Source organism: Cynocephalus volans, chromosome 4, assembly GCF_027409185.1.
Source record: "Cynocephalus volans isolate mCynVol1 chromosome 4, mCynVol1.pri, whole genome shotgun sequence".
In the NCBI taxonomy this organism is placed as follows: domain Eukaryota; kingdom Metazoa; phylum Chordata; class Mammalia; order Dermoptera; family Cynocephalidae; genus Cynocephalus; species Cynocephalus volans.
In genome coordinates, this window is record NC_084463.1 from 84,916,881 (window position 1) to 84,930,717 (window position 13,837).

Below are 13,837 nucleotides of genomic sequence, written 5' to 3' on the forward strand. Positions count from 1 at the left end.
TTATCTAAGTTCGTTGTCTCAGGGCATGAGACAATGTTCAGAGGTGCAGTGAGGGATGGTGGGAAGGCTAAAGAATGGGTAAGGGTGCAATAAAAGTCAGGAAGATGGACAGGGGTAAGGAAAATACAGTATATTGTTAACTATAGTCACCATGCTGTACAATGGATTTCTTGAACTTATTCCACCTATCTAACTAAAATTTTGTATTCTTCGACCATCATCTCCCCAGCTGCCCCTCCAACCACACCAGCTCCTCTTCTCTCTAGTTCTATGAGTTAAACTTTGTTAGCTTTCATATATGAGCAAGATAATGCAGTATTTATCTTTCCGTGCCTGCCTTATTTCACTTAGCAGAAGGTCCTCCGGATCCAGCCACGTTGTCTCAAATGATAGGGTCCCCCTCCAAACTTTTAAGGCTGAATAGTATCCCATCGTATAAATGTACCACATTTATTTATTCATTCATCCGTTGATGGACACTTAGTTTGATTTCATAACTTGGCTATTGTGAATAATGATGCAATGAACACAGGAGTGCAGGTATCTCTTCAACATACTGATCTCACTTCCTTTTGATATATGTTCAGTAGAGGGATTTCTTAATCATATGGTAGTTCCATTTGGAATTCTTTAAGGAAGCTTCATTTTTTTTTTTTCCCTTAAAGATGACCGGTAAGGGGATCTTAACCCTTTACTTGGTGTTATCAGCACCACACTCACCCAGTGAGCAACCGGCCATCCCTATATGGGATCCGAACCCGTGGCTTGGTGTTATCAGCACCACACTCTCCCAAGTGAGCCATGGGCCGGCCCTTTAAGGAAGCTTCATAATTTACACTGTGCTAATTTACATTCCCACCAGTAGTGTGGGAGGGTTCCCTTACCTCCACATCCTCTCTGATACCTATCTTTTGGATAACAGCCATTCTGACACATGTAAGGTGATGTCTTATCATGGCTTTAATATGCATTTTCCTGATGATTAGTGATGTTGAGCATTTTTGCAAATACTTGATAGCCATTTGCAAGTGTTCTTTTGAGAAATGTCTATTCAGGTCCTTTACCCATTTTTTAATTGCATTTTTTCTTTTCTTGCTATTAAGTTGTTCTTATTGAGAAGAGAACATAGAAGGGAAGGCTTCTGGTCAAGACGGCAGAATAGACAGTCCCCAGCATCACTCTGTCCCATAAATCAACCAAATTACAACTATTAAAAAGCAACAACAGCCACGCTGGGGCCACTAGAGCTCAGGGGAAGAGGAGGAGAGACCTACAGAGTTTGTGAAGGCAGGAGAAGCCACGATGAGAGAAAGAAAGAATTGCTCCCACCATTTCAAGCTTCAGCTGCTTCAAGGCTGGAGCTGGTGAATGAACGGAGCAAGAGCTGGCAGAAGCCACAGTTGTGCCCTTCAGATGAAGTTGCTTGGATGTGGCAGCGGAGAAGAGGGCCTGGGTGGCCCCCAGTCCAACGAGACCACTAACAGCGTTCCTGAGGGCCCACATAGTAGCAAGAAGCCACAGACAACTGAAAAAAGGAGCCATTCAGAGACTGGTGAGTCATCGCAAGGGACTAGCACATGGCCCGTCCCACGGGAAGAGCTTGGAGCACTGGTGGTGGGGGAGAAGGGCCCACTGAGGGCACAGTGGGGCACAGCATGGACAGCTGATCTGCCCTCCAATCGGCACAGGACCACTCAGTGGAGACTGGTCAGGAATATAGATCTGCAGGAGGTGCAGTTTGCTGAAAAGTCTCAGGCCCAGATCACAGTTTCCATACAACCCAGGTGTACTGGAACTCACAAGACCACGAAGTCCACAATTAAAACCTGAGCTGCACAAAAAGCCTTCCCCAGGTAATCAGCAGCAAAGCAGCAATTTAGCTCAACCACAGGGCTCAAGTGCTGGTCCCCACAGGAAGTTCCTCCATTTTAGAAGTAAACAAAGGACAACAAATTAGTTCCAGTGCAGAGTTTAAGTGGTGGAACAGCGAATAATCCAACACAGAACTGAAAGAAAAAATAGAATACCCACAGATCAGAGACAAAGTTTGATATTAACTAGTAAAGGTCTAACACTACCAAAGAACACCTATAAAATCTAGAAGTACCAGAAGCCCTTGGGCTCCCAAGCCAGGTAGCAGGGAGGGCTGGGGGCCTCAGCCATGCTCCCCGACACCCAAACAAGCCAAGCAACAACCACCAAGCCACTGCAGGAAGTGCCCTGAGCTCCTGAACCAGGACATGGGGCGCCGAGGGCTTCAGCCACATCCCCCTGACATCTGCATCCAGCCCAACAATGACAAAGCCACTGCTGGAAACCCCCTTGTCTACCCTGCAGAAGTGAGGGGGGTGCTATGGGCCTCAACCATACACCCCCTTCTGCCTTCTCCCACACTATTTTCTTTCCCCTTCCCCTCCCTCTCCCCCTGCCCCTCAACTCTGCAACAACATCTTAGAATGTAAAAAAATAATAATATTAATAAATAAACTTAAAAAAAAGAAAAGAAAATGTCCTAACCCCTAACAGAAAATGCAGATTTTAACAGTGACTTGTATCTGTAGGGTTTAAATAAAAATCCGTCTGTCTTTTAGATGCCTTGAAAATAATAATAATAATAATAATGATATATTTACTAGAGAAGTATTTGAATTTTTATGGTATAAAATCCTCCCATTCAGTTAAAGACTATTTTTATTCACTTATTCAGGTTTTTATTTATATCATTAAAACTTTTGTAGTTTCCTTGGTTTAAATTTGTCCCTTTCTTGTGAAATCAATTCCTAGGTATTATGTAGTTTCTGTTTCTGTTTTTTGGTCATTTTTATTATTTTCATATCCTGTGTTTAATAACATATTGATAATACATTGAACATTTAAAGATGTGTATTAATGCATATTTCTAGTGTTACACACCTGGTCACCACCTCTCTTATCTATAAAACAGCTTTTTTACTAAAAAGAACTTACATGTCCCTTTAATGGGCACAAATTATCGTACAAATGTAATAAATATATAGAAGTTATTTTCTCCTACTCAATGCTCCCTAGAGCAGTATTATTTACTATAAATGTAATGTGAGCCACAAATATGAGACACATACATAATTTTAAATTTTCTAGTAGCCAAATTAAAAAAGCCAAAATAAAGAGGTGAAACGAATTTCAATAGTATAGTTTATTTAACCCAGTATATCCAAAATATTGCCACTTAAACATATAAGTATTTTTCAAAATATCATATATATTGTTAAAATATATGTACTACCATTTTTTCATAGTACAAAATCTTATGTATACTTTACACTTACAGAGTATCTCCACTGGATCTATCAAAATTTTAAGTGCTTCCTAGTGAGCAGAGTGGCTACTATATTGTATACCATATCTCCAGAGTCAGCCTGTTAAAAGGGTAGAAATTAACATTTCTATCTGTTAAAGAAATGACTATGTCTTATATTTTTGCTAACAATTTGCAAAAAAAATACATGGAACTGTTTATCTGAGACATGCATTCTTTTTTTTATCTTTATTGCACAGTTGGTATACAAAAAAACTGCATATAACTAATGTACACAATTTGGTGAGTTTGGCAATGTATACACTCCCATTAAAATCAAGGTAATGAACATACCTAGCACCTCCCAAAGTTTCCTTGTATATATTTGGGGGTGAGAGGGTTGTTTGTTTCTTTGATTTTTATTATGTTTTTTATTTTATTTTTTGATAAGAACACTTAACATGACTGTCTGGCTACAACAAGGGCTACTGTGAGGCTAAGGCTGATGTTACGAATCCTGCTCACAGCACCAATTGTCTAGCTCTTGATCCCGTTTGTGATGCCAATTGTAAAGAGAGGCAACCACACTAGTTGTCGCTGCTCTTTTACCTGCTGGTAATCCTGCACACACTGGGCTGATGGTTGAGCTAGGGCTGGGTCTAGAGCTCACAGACCCCTCAAGCCCATTCACAGACTGGGTCACAAAACCTTCACATGCCAGGCTGGGTCACCAGACCCCTTCACACAGGTCTATAAGTTAGGCAACCAGCCACATGGTCCTTGGAAGCTGCAGGTCTGGAGAAAACATGGCCATGCAGCGCGGGCACCCGAGGCAGTAAAACACCAGCCAAAGTGGCGCCATGCAGGCGCACTCACTCCACCCACACATTGTTTACTGAATCACCCTGAACCAGCTCTGAGGTGAGGGGAGACTGACCAAATTGTTCCATTTTCCCAACAATCCACCCCTTCAGGGTCCCTCATCATACAACCTACACATTCAGAATCTTCTGCAATGTTCCCTTAGTGAGGATAAATGACCCTTACATTTCCAAAACCTATTGCCCATTTAATATGCCTTAATTAAGGCTTGCAGTTCTGTCCTTTTAACTATCAGCCGCATATGTCTGGTTAGTAGTCACCATTGGTGTGATCCTCCATGTAAATCCTGCAGTCATACTGATGGGAAGTTCAATGCATATTCAGCAAGCTGACACATTGATCACATGACTCTGGTGCAGTGCCTGCAGCCAGAACACTATGGGTGAAAAGACAGAAGAGTTATTGGTACCAATAGGGAAAGTTCTCACCCCTCTGGTAAGATACATGCCAGTTTGCCATCCTGAGAAAGGATGGTTGCAGGAGTACGTATCTTACCTGGCTTATGATACCGTACTTTATCTGCTAACACTGTTGGATCTGTAGGTTCTACATGTAACAGTATAGGGGAACTCATAATTGGCCATTGTACCATTCAATCATTCCCACTGCCTGGGGATGATACGGCACATGTAACTTCCACTGAATGGACAACTGGGAGGCTCACCTCTGAACCCCATGTCCAGTAAAGTAGGTTCCATTATCACTTTCTATAACTATAGGCTGGCCACACATAGCAGTAAGGCTATTCAATGCCTTCACAGTGTTTACCTGGTCTGGGGCCTTACAAGGCCATACAAACAAGAGACCAGTAGCTTTATCAACAGCTGTGAAGATGTATCTGAAATTCTCTGACCTTGTCAGTGATCCGACAAAGTCCACTTGCCACCAAGTCAGGGGCACCCTTCCTCGAGTTATTTGCCCATCTGTATGGGGCATCTGCTGGGCATGTGGACACTCTTGAGCACACACTGGACAAGCACAAAAAGCATTCACTACATCTTCCCATTTTGTAGGTCAGGACCATATTTGAGCCGCCATCCACATGATTTTGCTGCCAGCATGCTGCATTCGTCAATGTAACCACTGGGCTACATCAGTAGCTGGGGCTCTCTCCAGCCATCTTACCTTAGCCAAGGCATCAGCTTCATCATTTCCTGGACTGGCTAAGGGGAAGTGTCCTGTGACATGGAAAAGAGTTACTTCTTTCTCATGCCCCAACTCCCATAACTCTTGCCACGTGGCTTGTCCCCACAGGAGATGGTGGCCTACCATCCACTGTTGATATTTCCAAGAAGAAATCTAAAGGGTTTAACCTTTGTACACAGCCCAGCTGTCAGTACAGATGGTTAATGGCCCAGGCTCATTTTTTATCACCATCCATACTGCTCTCTATTCAGCCCATTGATTACTATGCCCTGTGCCATTTTCATACCACATGTTATCTGTTAAGGGCTACACAGCAAACTCTGTCCACAACGCTGAAGGTCCCATGCTAGAACAACCTGTATACCAAGCTTGCTCTATGATAAGTCCCTGTCCCTCATGGAAAGGTGTAGCCTCCACCTCCATGAGTAACTGTTGTGTCAAAATTTCCTCCACAACCTCTGCTAGGCCTAGCACAGTTTGCAAATCTTTGGACAGAGGACTCATTGACACAGTGCTCCTTTGTTCTATACATGCTCCCCATTTAGACAGAGTGGGAGTCTGAGCTACACCCATTTTAGGGTGGGTTGCCCACATGTGCAGCCAACCTATTATGGGGTATGTAGTCCTCACTAGGACTTTGGCAGTTCCTGTGATAGTTTCAGTGTCTATCAAGGCAGAATACACAGCTACTAACTCCTTTTCTATTAGCATGTAGCACACTTCAGCACCCTTCCAGAGCTGAGACCGGAATCCTACAGGTGTGTGGAATCGGTCTTGTCTCTGCCACAAACCCTATCCTAACCCCTCCTGGGTTATATGTACATCTAACTCAAATGGCTTAGTGGGGTCGGCCACATATAAAGCTTGTACTTGCTGTGTTGCCCTTTTTGTAGCCTGATAATCTTGTTCTACTTCCTCAGTCCAATCCCAGAGGGCTCCTTTCTTTGTCAATGCATATAGTGGGTATGCCATTTGGGCCATATGGGTTACAAAAGCTCTCCAATACCCCAAAAGTCCCAAATACATCTGTAGCTGAGCTACCATTGTGGGTCGAGAGTATGTCTGTATCTTATTTATAATAGCTTCTGGGATGACCCTCATCTTGCCTGACCAGACCATTCCCAGGAATTTGACTGACAGCTCAGGTCCTTGCACTTTGCCTGTGTTCATGGCCCACCCACATTGTTCCAAATGACTTAGCAGCATTGGAGCTGCCTGGGTTAAATCTGCAAGAGAATCAGAGGTTAATAACACATCATCAATGTAGTGAAACATTGTAACCGTGCTGGGCCTAGTTCACTTGGCTAGGTCCCCAGCCACCAAACCATGACAGGTGGTTGGGCTATGCAGATAGGTGGTGTTGGGCTATGCAGATAACCTTGGGGCAATACTTGAAAGGTCCACTGTCTTCCTTCCATGAAGGCAAACTGATCTTGGCTATCAGCCAAGATTGGAATGGAGAAAAAAACATTTGCAAGGTCCAATACATAATGATAAGTCCCCAGCTGAGTCATCAGCTGATCCATCAAGTCGTGAACTGAGGGTACAGCTGCATGCAAAGGAGGCACTACTTTGTTCAGTTCTCAATAATCTACAGTCATTCTCCAAGTACCCTCAGGCTTTTTCACTGGCCATAACGGAGCATTAAATGGGCTCTGAGCCAGATGAATAATACCAACTTTCTCTAATTCCAAATAGTAGCACTTATCTCTGCATGTCCTCCTGGTAGGTGATACTGCTTTACATTAACTACACATCTTGGCTTGGGTAACACCTGTGGGTCATGTATAGCATATCTTTGTAACACAGGCTTTACTGTCCGTATTTGCAGCCGAAACTCTCCAACTGTTGTTTGCAGATGAAAACCATAAAGTACATTCATACCCAAGATGTATTCAGCTACAGGAGATATATATACAGTATATACAAGAGGAGGTAATCTTCCTATGCCCAATGGCAATGACACAGGTTTGACCTCAGTAGTATGTCCTCCACAGCCATCTATACGAACTGTGGCCCCTGGAAACTTATCTGGATTGCCATATATCAGGCTACATTCTGTACCTGTATCCACCAATCCCAAAACATGCTGCACATTTGTCCCCAACCAATATATTGCCAATTCAACATGATGCCTCCAGTCCTCACCTGTCCCAAAAGATGAGTACCTTGGCCTGCTCCCTAATCAGAATGGAACAGTTCATCTGCCTCCTTGGGAGCAACCAAAAACTCCTTTTAATCCACTGAGCATACCTTGCTACCTATTTCCCGATGTTTGGTGAAATGCTGTTCAGGGTGCAATTGCTGCTACAAGGCAAACAGGACTGCCTTTGGCTGCCGGTCAATTCTCTTTTATCAACTCTTGCTGCAAGCAAGTCAAGCCACATCTGCTTTCTGCCTTGAATCTGCCAGTAGCTGCACATCATCCACCAACAACTCTGCTTTCTGCTTCAAATCTTGATCAACTTGCAGCACAGTAAGCAGCAGCCAGGCTCTGGTCAGCAGAAAAGTGGCCACCAGCCACCACACGCTCAAAGACAGCCACATTTTCTCCCCCTCCCAAGGGGTTTTCTGCCATAGTACCTGGTCTATGCTGCCTTGCAGTACAGTGTGCAGCAACCAGGTCCTGGTCAACAGAAAGGTGGCCATAGGGCACAGCATATTCACAAATAGCCACATTTCCTCCTTCTCCCAAGGGCTTTCAGCTCCTGTATCAGCTCAGAGTCCTGTTGCAGGCTATGCCAAATGTGGCGTAACCCTGCTGACTACAACAATTTGTCTGGCTACGACAAGGACTACTGTGAGGCTAAGGCTGATGTCACGATTCCTGCTTACAGTGCCCATTGTCTAGCTCTTAATCCTGTTTGTGATGCCAATCGTGAAGCCAGGCAGCCACACTAGTTGTCACGGCTCTTTTATCTGCCAGAAATCCTGCACCAACTGGGCCGATGGTTGAGCTAGGGCTGGGGCTGGAGCTCCCAGACCCCTCAAGCCCATTCACAGACTGGGTCATAAACCCTTCACATGCCAGGCTGGGTCACCAGACCCCTTCACGCAGGTCTATAAGCAAGGCAACTGGCCACACGGTCCTTGGAAGCTACAGGTCTGGAAAAAACATGGCCATGCAGGACGGGCGCCCAAGGCGGTAAAACACTAGCCAAAGCAGCACCGTGTGGGGGCACTGACTCCACCCACATAATATTTACCAAATCACCCTGAACTGGCTCTAAGGTAAGGGGAGCCTGACCAAATTGTTCCATTTTCCCAACAATGACAGTATTTTATTTATTGCTGTTTTCAAACCCTTCTGGCTTTGCTCCAGTCTTAAAGGAATCTATAACATTCATTTATTCAATCAGTGAGTTAGCAAACATTTGTAGAGCACTGTATTGCATGCTGAAAACAAGGAAAACAAACTAATGATAATAACTGTTACAAATTAAACAAGATAAATAAAATACACACTTACAAGATGTTGTTCCTAACTACATAGATGGATTGGCATTTGTTACCTATAAAATACATGCAGTTTGAAATACATATTCAGTAAATCTATTGTTTATATAATAAAGATCGCAAAAATCTGAACTCTACATTTTCTTGTCTTCTGTGTACATACAGAAGAATTAAAAACATTTTAGGGGGCAGAGCACTGAAAATGTTGAGAAACACTGAGTAGCTGGTAAGAAGACTAGGGCCATATATCTTCTTTATTTACCTTTTTATGGCAGTGTCTAGAACACTGAGATAGTGTTACATAGTGATACATAGCAAAAAATGCTGAGTAATTATTTTTGACTGAATAAATGAATATATTTCATGATGCTAATTTATGCATATATTTTGCTCTGAATCTTGATTTGTAAACATAGTTTAATTATCCCCATGTCTATCTCTTTGGCTCAAGTATTCTTTTTTATTTTATGTAGGGTAGAGATTCATACCTATAAAATTCCCAAAATAACTAGTGTGCATCCTGGTTGCATTTTGTTACAGTTCAGGTTCACGAACTAAGGGGGAAAGTTATAATCAATTTTAACTATGGATTTCAGCACAGTAGCAGGATACAAAATCAACACACAAAAATCAGTAGCATTTCTTTTCTCCAATAGTGAACATGCAGAATGAGAAATCAAGAAAGCCTGCCCATTTACAATAGCCACCAAAAAAATAAAATATTTAGGAATTGAGTTAACCAAGGAGGTGAAAAATCTCTATAATGAGAACTACAAACCACTGCTGAGAGAAATTAGAGAGGATACAAGAAGATGGAAAGATATCCCATGCTCTTGGATTGGAAGAATCAACATAGTGAAAATGTCCATACTACCCAAAGTGATATACAAATTCAATGCAATCCCCATCAAAATTCCAAAGACATTTTTCTCAGAAATGGAAAGAACTATCCAGACATTTATATGTAATAATAAAAGACCACGCATAGCTAAAGCAATGCTGAGCAAAAAAAATAAAGCTGGAGGCATAACACTACTTGACTTTAAGCTATACTACAAAGCTATAATAACCAAAACAGTATGGTACTGGCATAAAAACAGACACACTGATCAATGGAATAGAATAGAGAATCCAGAAATCAACCCACACACTTACTGCCATCTGATCTTTGACAAAGGCACCAAGCCTATTCACTGGGGAATGGACTGCCTCTTCAGCAAATGGTGCTGGGATAACTGGATATCCATATGCAGGAGAATGAAACTAGATCCATACCTCTCACTGTATACTAAAATCAACTCAAAATGGATTAAGGATTTAAATATACACCCTGAAACAATAAAACTTCTTAAAGAAAACATAGGAGAAACACTTCAGGAAATAGGACAGGGCACAGACTTCATGAATACGACCCCAAAAGCACAGGCAACCAAAGGAAAAATAAACAAATGGGATTATATCAAACTAAAAAGCTTCTGCACAGCAAAAGAAACAATTAACAGAGTTAAAAGACAACCAACAGAGTGGGAGAAAATATTTGCAAAATATACATCTGACAAAGGATTAATATCCAGAATATATAAGGAACACAAACAACTTTACAAGAAGAAAACAAGCAACCCAATTAAAAAATGGGCAAAAGAGCTAAGTAGGTATTTCTCTAAGGAAGATATACAAATGGCCAACAGACATATGAAAAAATGCTCAACATCACTCAGCATCCGGGAAATGCAAATCAAAACCACACTGAGATACCATCTAACCCCAGTTAGGATGGCTAAAATCCAAAAGACTCTGAACGATAAATGCTGGTGAGGTTGCGGAGAAAAAGGAACTCTCATACATTGTTGGTGATACTGCAGCCTCTATGGAAAATGGTATGGAGCTTCCTCAAACAATTGCAGATAGATCTACCATACGACCCAGCTATCCCACTGTTGGGAATATACCCAGAGGAATGGAAATCATCAAGTCGAAGGTATACCTGTTCCCCAAAGTTCACAGCAGCACTCTTTACAATAGCCAAGAGTTGGAACCAGCCCAAATGTCCATCATCGGATGAGTGGATATGGAAAATGCGGTACATCTACACAATGGAATACTACTCAGCTATAAAAACAAATGAAATACTGCCATTTGCAACAACATGGATGGACCTTGAGAGAATTATATTAAGTGAAACAAGTCAGGCACAGAAAGAGAAATACCACATGTTCTCACTTATTGGTGGGAGCTAAAAATTAATATATAATTCACACACACACACACACACACACACACACACACACACACACACACAGACACACACACACACACAAAAAAAAAAAACCAGGGGGGGGGAAGAAGATATAACAACCACAATTACTTGAAGTTGATAGGACAAGAAAACAGAAAGGACATTTTTTGGGGGGGGGAGGGAGGAGGGAGGGAGGTTTTGGTGATGGGCAACAATAATCAGCCACAATGTGTATCAACATAATAAAATTTAAAAAAAAATATTTTAACTATGAAACATCCATCAGGCATTAACAAGATTAAAAACATGAGGGGAAGGAGGGCAAGAAAGAGGAGTATGTTCTCTAATACACAACCTTTCATTGTATAACTGGTTTAGAATTCCCTCACAAGCTGCAGTTAGCCTAATTAGTCCCAATGCTTATTCGCAGCCCCCTTGCATACAATGGGGAAGCCGTAATTCCTCAGTGAAATAATAAAATGGATCCCACAAGATAAGTCCTCTTTGTGTCCTATAGATGAATACCTTATGAATTTATTAAAGGTTTTCTTTTTTGGGGGGGGTTTCTTTGGGAATTTTTGAGTGCTCATCTCTAAATGATGCAAGATGTAGGGATAATTTACTTTCCATCTCAGTTTCCAAAGCGATTTCATCTCAAAGGAATCAAAGTCAGATTGTTAAAAGAAAAAAAAAATGCTGATTCTAATATTCAAATGAAACTAGTGTAAGAACTTCTGTATTTTCTACTTCCTAACAAGAAATCCCTTTTGAAATTATTATTTTCCTTAGTGAATTCTTCCAGCATCTCTATCACTTTTGCTCTCTGAAAGGGTCATTAACTAATATGGAGTGAAAGCAAGGGCTTCAAGAGGCTTCACTGTGGAGAACTCTTAGTGAACAAGATTTCAGGATCTGTCCCTCAGTTTGCAGGCTCAATGTGTTATTTTTTGTTGGTACATGAAAAAGAGCTAAAGACACAGTTACTTAGATCATAAGACACTAATGAATTCAAGTGAATGACAAGTTATTACCTTTTATTGAGAAATGTGGCTGCCATGTTACAGAATCTCATGCTATAAATGATGGTAATGTGACTCAGAGAAATGAAATGACTTACAAGTCCACACAACTACTAAGGGGCACAGTTGGACTTTGAGTTTAGATCATCCAGAACTTTTTCCATTATATAGAATACCCTTCTGTCACCCCTCCCTGATTTCTTGATCCCTTTTTCCAGTTCTCTATTCTCATTGACTTTTTTTTTTTTTTAAAGATGACCAGTAAGGGGATCTTAACCCTTGACTTGGTGTTGTCAGCACCACGCTCACCCAGTGAGCTAACCGGCCATCCCTATATGGGATCCGAACTCGTGGCCTTGGTATTATCAGCACCACACTCTCCCGAGTGAGCCACAGGCTGGCCCTATTCTCATTGACTTTAAAATGATATTAGAATGTTAAGTTTTAGAATATATGCGCATCAAGTGTTAATGCTGCTCTGAAGTACCAGTGTCCTATCACACAAAAAGACCAGTTATGACACAAGATAAGCTGCACGTTAAGTGCTGTAAATATAGTTCATTGTACACTGATGTCTATTGTGTACTGAGATTGCTTTAGGTCTTGGAGCATAATGTTTAAAACTGGCATCGTGAAATTGAATAATAGCTATATATTTTATTTTATGGCATATTGCTTATAAAACATTTGGATTTTATTTTTATCAAACACAAAATCTTTAATAATGACACATCTCACAAAATAAAAGCTCCTCTTGCAGACTTAATTACTAGGAATGCACTGTTATGGAAGCCATGTATATGATATACGTGTGCATGTGCGTGTGTGTGTGTGTGTGAGAGAGAGAGAGAGAGAGAGAGATTCAGAGGTGATTAAAACTCATGGTTAAGTAAAGTCTTAAAGTGTACAAACTGAATTTAATATAAACACTATGTATTAAATAGAACCAGTAATTAGTACATATTCACTGCCCACCAAATCACACAAACATGTAAAATTATATAAGTGGAATAACTTAGAAAAACTAAGTTATTTTCCAAAACGCATTTTCACTGAGTTTATTATTAGCATGTGAATGGGACCCAAGTTGGGCAGAGATACAGTCCTAGCTGCAGTCTCTTGCCTCTGCCTGCCTGCCTTTCCTCTCCTAATTTCTCTGAAAGGTCCTCTTTCATATCATCATCCATTGCTTCTTGTCCTTCTGATGTTTTCATATGACATAACTGAATCGGCTTGTAAGTTTCCCAGACATTCACCTAAGCGGCTGGGCATTACAACTCTGTGCCCATAAAGACTCTGACCTAAGTTAGGCCTCCATTCAAATTTGCTGTCAGGCTCAGCATCTACTAAGGATTATCTTAAACCTTCCCCTCTGTCCTGAGGCTCCACACTCAGTCTCTGTCACTACTAACAGCAGATAGCAATCTCTGAGCAGATGGCTCAGTAAATACTCCCCTCTCATTACCTAGACTCAGACTCTCTTTCTCTACAGGCTCTTTCCTCTCAGTTTACAAACATGTTCAATTATAGCCCTTCAAATAACGTTCATCTTGTTCCTTAGCATCTGCCCTGTGTCTTTCCTTCTTTTGTTGTTGTTTTTATTAGATGTTATTTTTAGAGCAGTTTTAGGTTCACAGCAAAGTTGGGTGGAAAGTGTAATTTTAATGAGGCCCAAGTACTTATTTCATAGACTGGGCTTTTGTTGTATCCAAAAAGTCATCCCCACACCCAAATAGATTTTTTCCTATATTATCTTCTGGGAGTTTTACAGTTTGCATTATCTTCTTAGAGACTCTTTTCTGTTTCTAAAATTAATATATG